Source organism: Oncorhynchus gorbuscha, linkage group LG17 (assembly GCF_021184085.1).
Source record: "Oncorhynchus gorbuscha isolate QuinsamMale2020 ecotype Even-year linkage group LG17, OgorEven_v1.0, whole genome shotgun sequence".
Classification (NCBI taxonomy): domain Eukaryota; kingdom Metazoa; phylum Chordata; class Actinopteri; order Salmoniformes; family Salmonidae; genus Oncorhynchus; species Oncorhynchus gorbuscha.
The window spans coordinates 16,760,990-16,777,481 of NC_060189.1; the positions used below are offsets into that span (position 1 = coordinate 16,760,990).

A 16,492-nucleotide genomic window follows, 5' to 3' on the forward strand; every position below is an offset into this window, starting at 1 on the left:
GTTCTCTCTCATTATGTTCTCTCTCTCATTATGTTCTCTCTCTCTCATTATGTTCTCTCTCTCTCATTATGTTCTCTATCATTATGTTCTCTCTCTCATTATGTTCTCTCTCTCATTATGTTCTCTCTCTCTCTCATTATGTTCTCTCTCTCTCATTATGTTCTCTATCATTATGTTCTCTCTCTCTCATTATGTTCTCTCTCTCTCATTGTGTTCTCTCTCTCTCTCATTATGTTCTCTCTCATTATGTTCTCTCTCTCATTATGTTCTCTCTCTCTCTCATTATGTTCTCTCTCTCATTACACTCTCTCTCTCATTATGTTCTCTATCATTATGTTCTCTCTCTCTCATTATGTTCTTTCTCTCTCATTATGTTCTCTCTCTCTCTCATTATGTTCTCTCTCTCTCATTATGTTCTCTCTCCCATTATGTTCTCTCTCATTATGTTCTCTCTCTCTCTCTCTCTCTCTCTCTCTCTCTCTCTCTCTCTCGCTCTCTCAATATGTTCTCTCTCTCTCTACCATTATGTTCTCTCTCATTATGTTCTCTCTCTCTCTACCATTATGTTCTCTCTCTCTCATTGTGTTCTCTCTCTCTCATTATGTTCTATCTCATGTTCTCTCTCTGCCTCTCTCTCTCATTATGTCCTCTCTCATTACACTCTCTCTCTCGTTATGTTCTCTATCATTATGTTCTCTCTCTCTCATTATGTTCTCTCTCTCCCTTATTATGTTCTCTCTCATTATGTTCTCTCTCTCTCGCATTATGTTCTCTCTCTCTCATTATGTTCTCTCTCTCTCATTATGTTCTCTCTCTCCCATTATGTTCTCTCTCATTATGTTCTCTCTCTCTCTCATTATGTTCTCTCTCTCTCTCTCATTATGTTCTCTCTCACTCTACCATTATGTTCTCTCTCTCTCATTATGTTCTCTCTCTCTCTCTCTCATTATGTTCTCTCACCCATTATGTTCTCTCTCTCTCTCATTATGTTCTCTCTCTCATTATGTTCTCTCTCTCATTATATTCTCTCTGGCATTATGTTCTCTCTCTCTCATTATGTTCTCTCTCTCATTATGTTCTCTCTCTCTCTCTCTCATTATGTTCACTCTCTCTCATTATGTTATATCTCATTATGTTCTTCTCTCTCATTATGTTCTCACTCTCTCATTATATTCTCTCTCTGTCATTATGTTCTCTCTCTCTCATTGTGTTCTCTCTCTCTCTCATTATGTTCTCTCTCTCTCATTATGTTCTCTCTCATTATGTTCTCTCTCTCATTATGTTCTCTCTCTCCCATTATGTTCTCTCTCATTATGTTCTCTCTCTCTCTCTCTCTCTCTCTCTCTCTCTCTCTCTTCTCTCTCTCTCATTATGTTCTCTCTCTCTATCTCTCTCTCTAATTATGTTCTCTCTCACTCTACCATTATGTTCTCTCTCTCTCATCTCTCGCTCTCTCATTATGTTCTCTCTCTCTCTCTCTCATTATGTTCTCTCTCTCTCTCATTATGTTCTCTCTCTCATTATGTTCTCTCTCTCATTATATTCTCTCTGGCATTATGTTCTCTCTCTCTCATTATGTTCTCTCTCTCTCATTATGTTCTCTCTCTCTCTCTCTCATTATGTTCTCTCTCTCTCTCATTATGTTCTCTCTCTCTCATTATGTTCTCTCTCTCATTATATTCTCTCTGGCATTATGTTCTCTCTCTCTCATTATGTTCTCTCTCTCATTATGTTCTCTCTCTCTCATTATGTTCACTCTCTCTCATTATGTTATATCTCATTATGTTCTTCTCTCTCATTATGTTCTCTCTCTGTCATTATGTTCTCTCTCTCATTATGTTCTCTCTCTCTCATTATGTTCTCTCTCTCATTATGTTCTCACTCTCTCATTATATTCTCTCTCTGTCATTATGTTCTCTCTCTCTCTCATTGTGTTCTCTCTCTCTCATTATGTTCTCTCTCATTATGTTCTCTCTCTCATTATGTTCTCTCTCTCTCATTATGTTCTCTCTCTCATTATGTTCTCTCTCTCTCATTATGTTCTCTATCATTATGTTCTCTCTCTCATTATGTTCTCTCTCTCATTATGTTCTCTCTCTCTCTCATTATGTTCTCTCTCTCTCATTATGTTCTCTATCATTATGTTCTCTCTCTCTCATTATGTTCTCTCTCTCTCATTGTGTTCTCTCTCTCTCTCATTATGTTCTCTCTCATTATGTTCTCTCTCATTATGTTCTCTCTCTCTCTCATTATGTTCTCTCTCTCATTATGTTCTCTCTCTCTCATTACACTCTCTCTCTCATTATGTTCTCTATCATTATGTTCTCTCTCTCTCATTATGTTCTTTCTCTCTCATTATGTTCTCTCTCTCATTATGTTCTCTCTCTCATTATGTTCTCTCTCTCTCATTATGTTCTCTCTCCCATTATGTTCTCTCTCATTATGTTCTCTCTCTCTCTCTCTCTCTCTCTCTCTCTCTCTCTCTCTCTCTCTCTCTCTCTCTCTCTCTCATTATGTTCTCTCTCTCGCTCTCTCAATATGTTCTCTCTCTCTCTACCATTATGTTCTCTCTCATTATGTTCTCTCTCTCTCTACCATTATGTTCTCTCTCTCTCATTGTGTTCTCTCTCTCTCATTATGTTCTATCTCATGTTCTCTCTCTGCCTCTCTCTCTCATTATGTCCTCTCTCATTACACTCTCTCTCTCGTTATGTTCTCTATCATTATGTTCTCTCTCTCTCATTATGTTCTCTCTCTCCCTTATTATGTTCTCTCTCATTATGTTCTCTCTCTCTCTCATTATGTTCTCTCTCTCTCGCATTATGTTCTCTCTCTCTCATTATGTTCTCTCTCTCCCATTATGTTCTCTCTCATTATGTTCTCTCTCTCTCTCTCATTATGTTCTCTCTCTCTCTCTCATTATGTTCTCTCTCACTCTACCATTATGTTCTCTCTCTCTCATTATGTTCTCTCTCTCTCTCTCTCATTATGTTCTCTCACCCATTATGTTCTCTCTCTCTCTCATTATGTTCTCTCTCTCATTATGTTCTCTCTCTCATTATATTCTCTCTGGCATTATGTTCTCTCTCTCTCATTATGTTCTCTCTCTCATTATGTTCTCTCTCTCTCTCTCTCTCATTATGTTCACTCTCTCTCATTATGTTATATCTCATTATGTTCTTCTCTCTCATTATGTTCTCACTCTCTCATTATATTCTCTCTCTGTCATTATGTTCTCTCTCTCTCATTGTGTTCTCTCTCTCTCTCATTATGTTCTCTCTCTCTCATTATGTTCTCTCTCATTATGTTCTCTCTCTCATTATGTTCTCTCTCTCCCATTATGTTCTCTCTCATTATGTTCTCTCTCTCTCTCTCTCTCTCTCTCTCTCTCTCTCTCTCTCTCTCTCTCTTCTCTCTCTCTCTCTCATTATGTTCTCTCTCTCTATCTCTCTCTCTAATTATGTTCTCTCTCACTCTACCATTATGTTCTCTCTCTCTCATCTCTCGCTCTCTCATTATGTTCTCTCTCTCTCTCTCTCATTATGTTCTCTCTCTCTCTCATTATGTTCTCTCTCTCATTATGTTCTCTCTCTCATTATATTCTCTCTGGCATTATGTTCTCTCTCTCTCATTATGTTCTCTCTCTCTCATTATGTTCTCTCTCTCTCTCTCTCATTATGTTCTCTCTCTCTCTCATTATGTTCTCTCTCTCATTATGTTCTCTCTCTCATTATATTCTCTCTGGCATTATGTTCTCTCTCTCTCATTATGTTCTCTCTCTCATTATGTTCTCTCTCTCTCTCATTATGTTCACTCTCTCTCATTATGTTATATCTCATTATGTTCTTCTCTCTCATTATGTTCTCACTCTCTCATTATATTCTCTCTCTGTCATTATGTTCTCTCTCTCTCATTGTGTTCTCTCTCTCTCTCATTATGTTCTCTCTCTCTCTCTCATTATGTTCTCTCTCTCTCTCTCTCTCACTCTCTCATTATGTTCTCTCTCTCATTATGTTCTCTCTCTCTCTCATTACACTCTCTCTCTCTCATTATGTTCTCTATCATTATGTTCTCTCTCTCTCTCATTATGTTCTCTCTCTCTCTCTCTCTCTCATTATGTTCTCTCTCCCTATTATGTTCTCTCTCTCTCATTATGTTCTCTCTCTCTCTCATTATGTTCTCTCTCTCTCTTTATGTTCTCTCTCATTATGTTCTCTCTCTCATTATGTTCTCTCTCTCTCTCATTATGTTCTCTCTCTCATTATGTTCTCTCTCTCTCATTACACTCTCTCTCTCATTATGTTCTCTATCATAATGTCAAATTCAAATTCAAGCTGCTTTATTGGCATGAAAAACATGTTGTCAATATTGCCAAAGCAACAATGTATACAATATACATTGTAACAAAATTATAAATGATAGTAAATAATTATAGAAAATGGTAGTAAATAATAATATAAAATTAAATACAAAAATAATAACAATAAAATGGTAACAGTCAATAGTAGAAATGTAATAAATATAAAATCAAATTATGGAAAATGAAATTATAACTAACTTATAACTAAATAACGGTCATCTTCTTCTTTATATCAATACTACAACTACAATCATCATTACTACGACTACTACTACCATCACTAAACTGTTATCACTACCATTACCAACCATATTTGGAATTATAAACATTAATAATTATAGTAATAACAATAATAGTAATAATAAGTAAGTTACTGTTTACTATGCAGATGTTATTATTCAGTGTCCCTCAGGCTATGGCAGGAAAATACATATTTGGCTGCAAGAGGAGCCATTGCTCCTTCGCCCATGAGTATTCTTAGTTTTTCCTCTGGGTTCAATTTGTAAAAATGTGGAATATATGTTGTCATTTCTGTGAATAATGAATCTCTTTGTGATGAATATTTATCACAGTAAAGGAGAAAGTGCATCTCTGTCTCTACCTCCCCTGTCATGCAGTGACCACATACACGCTCCTCTTTGGGTAGCCATGTCTTTTTATGTCTGCCGGTTTCTATTGCCAATCGGTGGTCACTCAGCCTGTACTTGGTAAGGATCTGTCTCTGCTTCGTATCTCTGACTGAGTAGAGATAATCAGCCAATTCATATTCTCTGTTTAGGGTCAGATAGCAATTTAGTCGGCTTTGGGATTTTGTTTCGTTTTTCCAGTATTGTAAATATGATTCCTTTGATTGGTTCATGATTTTGCTTATTGGAATTCTTTCTTTTGAAGCAGTGCTGGTGTCAGCTTGGTTGGTGAGGTCCAACACCAGCTGACTGAGAGGACTCGTTTCTGGGCTCAGCTCTTGGGCTTGAAGTGCTTTAAATTGCAGACTCAATTTGGACTTGAACTTAGATGTAGCCAAAATTTTAATGATCTTTTCTGTATCTTCATTATTACTGGAAAACGGCCCAATTCTGCCCTACATGCATTAGTTGGTGTATTTCTCTGGACTTGTAGGATTTTCCGACAGAATTCTGCATGTAGGGCTTCAATTGGATGTTTGTCCCACATTTTAAAATCCATTTTATTGAGTGGCCCCCAAACCTCACTTCCATAAAGTGCTATTGGTAGGATTACACTGTCAAATATTTTATTCCAAATTTTAATTGTGATGTTGATTTTGAATAATTTCATTTTTATTGCATACATTGCTCTGCGGGCTTTTTCTTTGAGTGCATTCACTGCCATATTAAAGTTTCCCGATGCAGATATGGTCAGACCAAGGTAGGTGTAACTTTTTGTGTGTTCAATTAAGGTATTGTTCAGGGTGAATTTACATTTGTGTTTCTGACATCTCGTTTTGTTTTGGAAAATCATGATATTAGTTTTTTGGAAATTTACTGCCAGGGCCCAATTATGGCAATATTGCTCCAGAATATTAATGTTTTGTTGAAGACCTTCTTTGGTTGGTGATAGAAGTACCAAGTCATCAGCATATAGCAGGTATTTCACCTCTGTGTCAAATAGTGTGAGTCCTGGGGCTGGAGATTGGTCCAACATGTCTGCTAATTCATTGATATAAATGTTGAAAAGATTTGAACTCAAATTGCAGCCTTGTCTCACACCTCGACATTGTGAAAAAAACTCTGTTCTTTGGTTTTTGATTTTTATTGCACACTTCTTTTCTGTGTACATACATTTTATTAAGTCATACACCTTACCACCAAGCCCACTTTGTAGAATTTTGTAGAATAGCCCTTCGTGCCAAATCGAATCAAATGCTTTTTTAAAGTCAATAAAGCAAGCAAAGATTTTGCCCTCTTTTTTTTGGTGGACGTGTTTATTAATTAGTGTGTGTAAGGTGTATATATGGTCAGTAGTGTGGTGGTGGTTATTAATTAGTGTGTGTAAGGTGTATATATGGTCAGTAGTGTGATGGTGTTTATTAATTAGTGTGTGTAAGGTGTATATATGGTCAGTAGTGTGATGGTGTTTATTAATTAGTGTGTGTAAGGTGTATATATGGTCAGTAGTGTGATGGTGTTTATTAATTAGTGTGTGTAAGGTGTATATATGGTCAGTAGTGTGATGGTGTTTATTAATTAGGTCAGTGTGTAATTAATTAGTGTGTATATATGGTCAGTAGTGTGATGGTGTTTATTAATTAGTGTGTGTAAGGTGTATATATGGTCAGTAGTGTGATGGTGTTTATTAATTGGTCAGTAGTGTGGTGTTTATTAATTAGTGTGTATATATATGGTCAGTAGTGCGATGGTGTTTATTAATTAGTGTGTGTAAGGTGTATATATGGTCAGTAGTGTGATGGTGTTTATTAATTAGTGTGTGTAAGGTGTATATATGGTCAGTAGTGTGATGGTTAGGAAGAAAGCCAATTTGAAGAAAGGTTTGAATTCTTGAATTCAAAATGCTACAGAAAATCTTCCCCTTCCCCAAGTTACTGTTGACGCAAATTCCCCTGTAATTATTGGGGTCTGATTTGTCTCCACATTAATGGATAGGGGAGATGAGCCTTTGGTTCCAGACATCAGGGAAGTAGCCAGAAGTTAAAACCATGTTGAACAATTCAAGTACAGCATTTTGCAACTCAGGTGTGCTGTTTTTCAGCATTTCATTTCTGATGTTGTCTAGACCACAAGCCTTTTTTGATTTAATAGATGTTCTCTCTCTCTCTCTCATTATGTTCTCTCTCTCTCTCATTATGTTCTCTCTCTATCTCATTATGTTCTCTCTCTATCTCATTATGTTCTCTCTCTCTCATTATGTTCTCTCTCTCTCTCATTATGTTCTCTCTCCCATTATGTTCTCTCTCATTATGTTCTCTCTCTCTCTCTCTCATTATGTTCTCTCACACATTATGTTCTCTCGCTCTCTCATTATGTTCTCTCTCTCTCTCATTATGTTCTCTCTCTCATTGTGTTCTCTCTCTCTCATTATGTTCTATCTCATGTTCTCTCTCTGCCTCTCTCTCATTATGTTCTCTCTCTCTCATTATGTTCTCTCTCTCATTATGTTCTCTCTCTCTCATTATGTTCTCTCTCTCATTATGTCCTCTCTCTCTCATTACACTCTCTCTCTCATTATGTTCTCTATCATTATGTTCTCTCTCTCTCTCATTATGTTCTCTCTCTCTCTCTCATTATGTTCTCTCTCTCATTATGTTCTCTCTCTCCCATTATGTTCTCTCTCATTATGTTCTCTCTCTCTCATTATGTTCTCACTCTCTCATTATGTTCTCTCTCTCCCATTATGTTCTCTCTCATTATGTTCTCTCTCTCTCATTATGTTCTCTCTCTCCCATTATGTTCTCTCTCATTATGTTCTCTCTCTCTCATTATGTTCTCTCTCTCTCATTATGTTCTCTCTCTCATTATGTTCTCTCTCTCTCATTATGTTCTCTCTCTCTCATTATGTTCTCTCTCTCTCATTATGTTCTCTCTCTCTCATTATGTTCTCTCTCTCATTAGGTTCTCTCTCTCTCATTATGTTCTTCTCTCTCATTATATTCTCTCTCTGTCATTATGTTCTCTCTCTCTCATTATGTTCTCTCTCTCTCATTATGTTCTCTCTGTCATTGTGTTCTCTCTCTCATTATGTTCTCACTCTCTCATTATATTCTCTCTCTCATTATGTTCTCTCTCTCTCTCTCATTATGTTCTCTCTCATTATGTTCTCTCTCTCTCTCATTATGTTCTCTCTCTCTCTCATTATGTTCTCTCTCTCATTATGTTCTCTCTCTCTCATTATATTCTCTCTGGCATTATGTTCTCTCTCTCTCATTATGTTCTCTCTCTCATTATGTTCTCTCTCTCTCTCTCATTATGTTATATCTCATTATGTTCTTCTCTCTCATTATGTTCTCTCTCTGTCATTATGTTCTCTCTCTCATTATGTTCTCTCTCTCTTCTCTCTCTCATTATGTTCTCTCTCTCTCATTATGTTCTTCTCTCTCATTATATTCTCTCTCTGTCATTATGTTCTCTCTCTCATTATGTTCTCTCTCTCTCATTATGTTCTCTCTTATGTTCTCATTATGTTCTCTCTCTCATTATGTTCTCTCTCTCTCATTATGTTCTCTCTCTCATTATGTTCTCTCTCTCTCATTATATTCTCTCTCTGTCATTATGTTCTCTCTCTCTCTCATTATGTTCTCTCTCTGTCATTATGTTCTCTCTCTCATTATGTTCTCTCTCTCTCATTATGTTCACTCTCTCTCATTATGTTATATCTCATTATGTTCTTCTCTCTCATTATATTCTCTCTCTGTCATTATGTTCTCTATCTCTCATTATGTTCTCTCTCTCTCATTATGTTCTCTCTCTCATTAGGTTCTCTCTCTCTCATTATGTTCTTCTCTCTCATTATATTCTCTCTCTGTCATTATGTTCTCTCTCTCTCATTATGTTCTCTCTCTCTCATTATGTTCTCTCTGTCATTATGTTCTCTCTCTCATTATGTTCTCACTCTCTCATTATATTCTCTCTCTCATTATGTTCTCTCTCTCTCTCATTATGTTCTCTCTCTCTCTCTCATTATGTTCTCTCTCATTATGTTCTCTCTCTCTCTCATTATGTTCTCTCTCTCTCTCATTATGTTCTCTCTCTCATTATGTTCTCTCTGGCATTATGTTCTCTCTCTCTCATTATGTTCTCTCTCTCATTATGTTTTCTCTCTCTCTCTCATTATGTTCTTCTCTCTCATTATGTTCTTCTCTCTCATTATGTTCTCTCTCTGTCATTATGTTCTCTCTCTCATTATGTTCTCTCTCTCTCTCTCTCTCTCATTATGTTCACTCTCTCTCATTATGTTATATCTCATTATGTTCTTCTCTCTCATTATGTTCTCTCTCTCTGTCATTATGTTCTCTCTCTCATTATGTTCTCTCTCTCATTATGTTCTCTCTCTCTCTCATTATGTTCACTCTCTCTCATTATGTTATATCTCATTATGTTCTTCTCTCTCATTATATTCTCTCTCTGTCATTATGTTCTCTCTCTCTCATTATGTTCTCTCTCTCTCATTATGTTCTCTCTCTCTCTCATTATGTTCTCTCTCTCTCATTATGTTCTCTCTCATTATGTTCTCTCTCTCTCTCATTATGTTCTCTCTCTCATTATGTTTTCTCTCTCTCTCTCATTATGTTATATCTCATTATGTTCTTCTCTCTCATTATGTTCTCTCTCTGTCATTATGTTCTCTCTCTCATTATGTTCTCTCTCTCTTCTCTCTCTCTCATTATGTTCACTCTCTCTCATTATGTTCTCTCTCATTATGTTCTCTCTCTCTCATTATGTTCTCTCTCTCTCATTATGTTCTCTCTCTCATTATGTTCTCTCTCTCTCATTATGTTCTCTCTCTCATTATGTTCTCTCTCTCTCTCTCTCTCATTATGTTCACTCTCTCTCATTATGTTATATCTCATTATGTTCTTCTCTCTCATTATATTCTCTCTCTGTCATTATGTTCTCTCTCTCATTATGTTCTCTCTCTCTCATTATGTTCTCTCTCTCATTATGTTCTCTCTCTCTCTCTCTCATTATGTTCACTCTCTCTCATTATGTTATATCTCATTATGTTCTTCTCTCTCATTATATTCTCTCTCTGTCATTATGTTCTCTCTCTCTCATTATGTTCTCTCTCTGTCATTATGTTCTCTCTCTCTCATTATGTTCTCTCTCTCTCTCTCTCTCATTATGTTCTCTCTCTCTCTCATTATGTTCTCTCTCTCATTATGTTTTCTCTCTCTCTCTCATTATGTTATATCTCATTATGTTCTTCTCTCTCATTATGTTCTCTCTCTGTCATTATGTTCTCTCTCTCATTATGTTCTCTCTCTCTCTCTCTCATTATGTTCACTCTCTCTCATTATGTTATATCTCATTATGTTCTTCTCTCTCATTATATTCTCTCTCTGTCATTATGTTCTCTCTCTCATTATGTTCTCTCTCTCTCATTATGTTCTCTCTCTCATTATGTTCTCTCTCTCTCATTATGTTCTCTCTCTCATTATGTTCTCTCTCTCTCTCATTATGTTATATCTCATTATGTTCTTCTCTCTCATTATATTCTCTCTCTGTCATTATGTTCTCTCTCTCTCATTATGTTCTCTCTCTGTCATTATGTTCTCTCTCTCTCATTGTGTTCTCTCTCTCTCTCATTATGTTCTCTCTCTCTCTCTTATGTTCTCTCTCTCTCTCATTATGTTCTCTCTCTCTCTCATTATGTTCTCTCTCTCTCATTACACTCTCTCTCTCATTATGTTCTCTCTCATTATGTTCTCTCTCTCTCATTATGTTCTCTATCATTATGTTCTCTCTCTCTCTCATTATGTTCTCTCTCTCTCTCATTATGTTCTCTCTCTCATTATGTTCTCTCTCTCTCTCTCTCTCTCTCTCTCTCTCTCTCTCTCTCTCTCTCTCTCTCTCTCATTATGTTCTCTCTCTGCCTCTCTCTCATTATGTTCTCTCTCTCTCATTATGTTCTCTCTCTCATTATGTTCTCTCTCTCTCTCTTATTATGTTCTCTCTCTCTCATTATGTTCTCTATCATTATGTTCTCTCTCACTCTCATTATGCTCTCTCTCTCATTATGTTCTCTCGCTCTCATTATGTTCTCTCTCTCTCATTATGTTCTGTCTCTCATTATGTTCTCTCTCTCCCATTATGTTCTCTCTCATTATGTTCTCTTTCTCACTCTACCATTATGTTCTCTCTCACTCTACCATTATGTTCTCTCTCTCTCTCTCTCTCTCTCTCTCTCTCTCTCTCTCTCTCTCTCTCTCTCTCTCTCTCTCATTATGTTCTCTCACCCATTATGTTCTCTCGCTCTCTCATTATGTTCTCTCTCTCTCTCTCATTATGTTCTCTCTCTCATTATGTTCTCTCTCTCTCATTATATTCTCTCTGGCATTATGTTCTCTCACCCATTATGTTCTCTCGCTCTCTCATTATGTTCTCTCTCTCTCTCTCTCATTATGTTCTCTCTCTCATTATGTCCTCTCTCTATCTCATTATGTTCTTCTCTCTCATTATGTTCTCACTCTCTCATTATATTCTCTCTCTGTCATTATGTTCTCTCTCTCATTGTGTTATCTCTCTCTCTCATTATGTTCTCTCTCTCTCATTATGTTCTCTCTCTCATTGTGTTATCTCTCTCTCTCATTATGTTCTCTCTCTCTCATTATGTTCTCTCTCTCATTGTGTTATCTCTCTCTCTCATTATGTTCTCTCTCTCATTGTGTTATCTCTCTCTCTCATTATGTTCTCTCTCTCTCATTATGTTCTCTCTCTCATTGTGTTATCTCTCTCTCTCTCATTATGTTCTCTCTCTGTCATTATGTTCTCTCTCTCATTGTGTTATCTCTCTCTCTCATTATGTTCTCTCTCTCTCATTATGTTCTCTCTCTCATTATGTTCTCTCTCTCATTGTGTTATCTCTCTCTCTCATTATGTTCTCTCTCTCTCTCATTATGTTCTCTCTCATTATGTTCTCTCTCTCATTATGTTCTCTCTCTCATTATGTTCTCTATCATTATGTTCTCTCTCTCTCATTATGTTCCCTCTCTCTCTCTCATTATGTTCTCTCACCCATTATGTTATCTCTCTCTCTCATTATGTTCTCTCTCATTATGTTCTCTCTCATTATGTTCTCTCTCTCTCTCTCTCTCATTATGTTCTCTCTCTCACTCATTATATTCTCTCTCTGTCATTATGTTCTCTCTCTCTCATTATGTTCTCTCTCCCTCATTATGTTCTCTCTCTCTCTCATTATATTCTCTCTCTGTCATTATCCTCTCTCTCTCTCTCATTATGTTCTCTCTCTCTCATTATGTTCTCTCTCATTATGTTCTCTCTCTCTCATTATGTTCACTCTCTCTCATTATGTTCTCTCTCTCTCATTATGTTCTCTCTCTCTCCCATTATGTTCTCTCTCTCTCTCTCCCATTATGTTCTCTCTCTCTCATTATGTTCTCTCTCTCTCATTATGTTCTCTCTCTCTCATTATATTCTCTCTCTGTCATTATGTTCTCTCTCTCTCATTGTGTTCTCTCTCATTACGTTCACTCTCTCTCATTATGTTCTCTCTCTCTCTCCATTATGTTCTCTCTCTCTCTCATTATGTTCTCTCTCTCTCTCATTATGTTCTCTCTCTCTCATTATATTCTCTCTCTGTCATTATGTTCTCTCTCTCTCATTGTGCTCTCTCTCATTACATTCTCTCTCTCATTATGTTATCTCTCTCACTATGTTCTCTATCATTATGTTCTCTATCATTATGTTCTCTCTCTCATTATGCTCTCTCTCTCTCATTATGTTCTCTCTCTCTCTCATTATGTTCTCTCTCATTATGTTCTCTCTCTCTCATTATGTTCTCTCTCCCATTATGTTCTCTCTCATTATGTTATATCTCATTATGTTCTTCTCTCTCATTATGTTCTCTCTCTCTCATTATATTCTCTCTCTGTCATTATGTTCTCTCTTTCTCATTGTGTTCTCTCTCTCTCTCATTATGTTCTCTCTCTCTCTCATTATGTTCTCTCTCATTATGTTCTCTCTCTCATTACACTCTCTCTCTCATTATGTTCTCTATCATTATGTTCTCTCTCTCTCTCATTATGTTCTCTCTCTCTCATTATGTTCTCTCTCTCTCATTATGTTCTCTCTCTCTCATTATGTTCTCTCTCATTATGTTCTCTCTCTCTCTCTCTCATTATGTTCTCTCTCTCTCTCATTATGTTCTCTCTCTCTCTACCATTATGTTCTCTCTCTCATTATGTTCTCTCTCTCTCTCTACCATTATGTTCTCTCTCTCTCATTATGTTCTATCTCATGTTCTCTCTCTGCGTCTCTCTCATTATGTTCTCTCTCTCTCATTATGTTCTCTCTCTCATTATGTCCTCTCTCTCATTACACTCTCTCTCTCTCTCATTATGTTCTCTATCATTATGTTCTCTCTCTCTCGCATTATGTTCTCTCTCTCTCATTATGTTCTCTCTCTCTCATTATGCTCTCTCTCTCTCATTATGTTCTCTCTCTCTCTCTCATTATGTTCTCTCTCTCTCATTATGTTCTCTCTCTCATTATGTTCTCTCTCTTCCATTATGTTCTCTTTCATTATGTTCTCTCTCTCTCTCATTATGTTCTCTCACCCATTATGTTCTCTCGCTCTCTCATTATGTTCTCTCTCTCTCATTATGTTCTCTCTCTCTCATTATATTCTCTCTGACATTATGTTCTCTCTCTCTCATTATGTTATCTCTCTCATTATGTTCTCTCTCTCTCATTATGTTCACTCTCTCTCATTATGTTCTCTCTCTCTCATTATATTCTCTCTGTGTCATTATGTTCTCTCTCTCTCATTATGTTCTCTCTCTCATTATATTCTCTCTCTGTCATTATGTTCTCTCTCTCTCATTATGTTCTCTCTCTCTCTCTCATTATGTTCTCTCTCTCTCATTATGTTCTCTCTCTCTCTCTCTCTCTCTCTCATTATGTTCTCTCTCTCTCATTATGTTCTCTCTCTCTCATTATATTCTCTCTGTGTCATTATGTTCTCTCTCTCTCATTATGTTCTCTCTCTCTCATTATATTCTCTCTGTGTCATTATGTTCTCTCTCTCATTATGTTCTCTCTCTCTCATTATATTCTCTCTGTGTCATTATGTTCTCTCTCTCTCATTATGTTCTCTCTCTCATTATATTCTCTCTCTGTCATTATGTTCTCTCTCTCTCATTATGTTCTCTCTCTCTCTCTCATTATGTTCTCTCTCTCTCATTATGTTCTCTCTCTCTCTCTCATTATGTTCTCTCTCTCATTATGTTCTCTCTCTCATTATGTTCTCTCTCTATGTTCTCTCTCTCTCTCTCATTATGTTCTCTCTCTCATTATGTCCTCTCTCTATGTTCTCTCTCTCTCTCATTATGTTCTCTCTCTCATTATGTTCTCTCTCATTATGTCCTCTCTCATTATGTTCTCTCTCTATGTTCTCTCTCTCTCTCATTATGTTCTCTCTCTCTCATTATGTTCTCTCTCTCTATGTTCTCTCTCTCTATGTTCTCTCTCTGTCACTCTTTCTCTCTTTCCTCCTGTCTCTTTTCTGTTTTTTTTATGCCTGCTGTATTTACAATGTTACGTTTTACAGTAGTATTTGTGGTTTAATAGTTAAATTGCAGAGAATATTGTTTAGAATAGTGAGGTAATATGAAACAGGTAGGTTAATTTGAGGCAAATTCCTTTCAAAACAATGATGTAAGTCTGCTTCCCGGGAATCCAATAACTCAACTATTTGAGTTACTGATGCCCTTTCCCCATCACGTGAGACCTTAAACAAGGAAAGATAAGGGAAAGCAAATGACCTTATTAAGATCAGATGCAAAAAACAGGGCAGGGAGTGACACCACAATTCAGGTGGAAAGATGACAATATTATTAGATGGTCAGAAGGGGTAGACCAAGAGGAACATTGAGGTTCATGCATGGCACTGAAACTAAATCCATTATACTCAATCAAATTAGAATCAATCCATAAAAACATTAGGTCATTCAATTGGTGATTCAAAAAAGTATAAATAGAATCAGGAATTCATCAGCATTTGTTAAGATTTATTGTCAGCTGTAATTGGTGTTGGTAGCCTAACACGTGGGGAGCAGAGCGACATCTAGCCGTGACACAGTTCTCTATGGAAATTCTTATAGTAGCCTATTTCAATAGCTGAACATATCACGGCGGTTTACTGACACCTAGCAAGCACAAAACATGTCCATGTGCAATCTATTTACCGTTTTCGTTCGTTAAAATCAACACTGCATTATTGCAAGTCACTAATTCGTTGGAAACAAATAATGAAATGTCTTTCTATAGCGGCCAATGGCGGGAATAAGAGCTACTCGATGAGATCCTTTGTCCCGCTCTGCCCCCTCTTTCCGCAAAATGACAGTGCCCGCATGTCATATTGACCATGCAGCGACCACTCAGCCTCGTTCGAAAAACATTCCCTGCGCAACAAAGCGCACTGTCACCGCTCTGCGCAATAGGAAGACCACCTCAATGTATTACTGGCCAAATAAAGGCTATTGGTGCGCTAAGCTGATAATTAAACAACAAAAACAACCGTCTTCATGCATATTTATGATTTTATATCAACGAATGTATAAGAATGTAATGTAATGCATTAGCACTGCAAATGGGACAATGCAACACAGGGGAAAGGACGCACTCTAAACCAAAACCATCATGTAATTGCATATAGGCCTAGGTAACAAAACAGTAATAAGCTCACCTTAACTTTCCTGTTTTCTTGCACGTCAGCGCTCCGTCGGTCTCTTACAAATTAGATTGATTCCACATGGTGACTTCAGCAGCACCCACTCCAAACTGTTGAAAGTGCGTGTTTAGCAATAGTCATCAATATTTCGTATCATAACGCATAACGCGTGGTTAGGCCTAATATATGTTATCGTTTTTGTCTCTTTGAAAAACAGCGTGCAGCTTCCTCCTCTGCTGTTTGTATCCCTCGTATGAAATGCTTTCGCCCAGCTCTACATTGTTGACATTCGAGCGCTGACGTCACCCTGTCCCTCATTCACAACATTGCGCTGTGCAGAAATTACACCAAAGCCCCCGTAGAGTTGAAGTTTTACTCCAAATGGTGGGCGCATTTGGGATTGGTGAATTGCCTTCACAACCATGTCACCGTAAATTCCGTTATTGTAGATGTGTGTGATTCACCGCGGAGCGAGGAACGGGAGAATGGCTAGGGATAATGAAGATCCTTTGATCCACCACCAATAGGCTAAAATAACATCCTCTGGATGCATATCATCATGCCAACCCGAAGACATCAAAAAAATAAACACTACATTTTGACAGAATGATTTAAGATGAATACATCTCACTTATGACATTTATTACTAACCATTAACTGCTTATCACCACTCAGAGAAAAACAATCCCATAGTGTACATCATCAGCTTCCCCTGGAGTAGATGCTCTTCACTCATTCACATCCCTATTA

The 16,492-nt window shown here is 37.0% G+C and overlaps 1 protein-coding gene across 1 annotated transcript in view; it reads right to left on the minus strand.

Annotated features, from left to right (window-relative positions):
• The window catches only part of LOC124002077 (transcription regulator protein BACH2-like), a 105,778-nt gene extending 89,755 nt beyond the window's left edge, over nt 1–16,023 (minus strand). The window contains exon 1 of the mRNA XM_046309335.1: nt 15,758–16,023. The gene's annotated coding sequence lies outside the window, so the exon portion shown is untranslated. The remainder of the gene's footprint in view (nt 1–15,757) is intronic.
• Nucleotides 16,024–16,492: the final 469 nt, after the last annotated feature.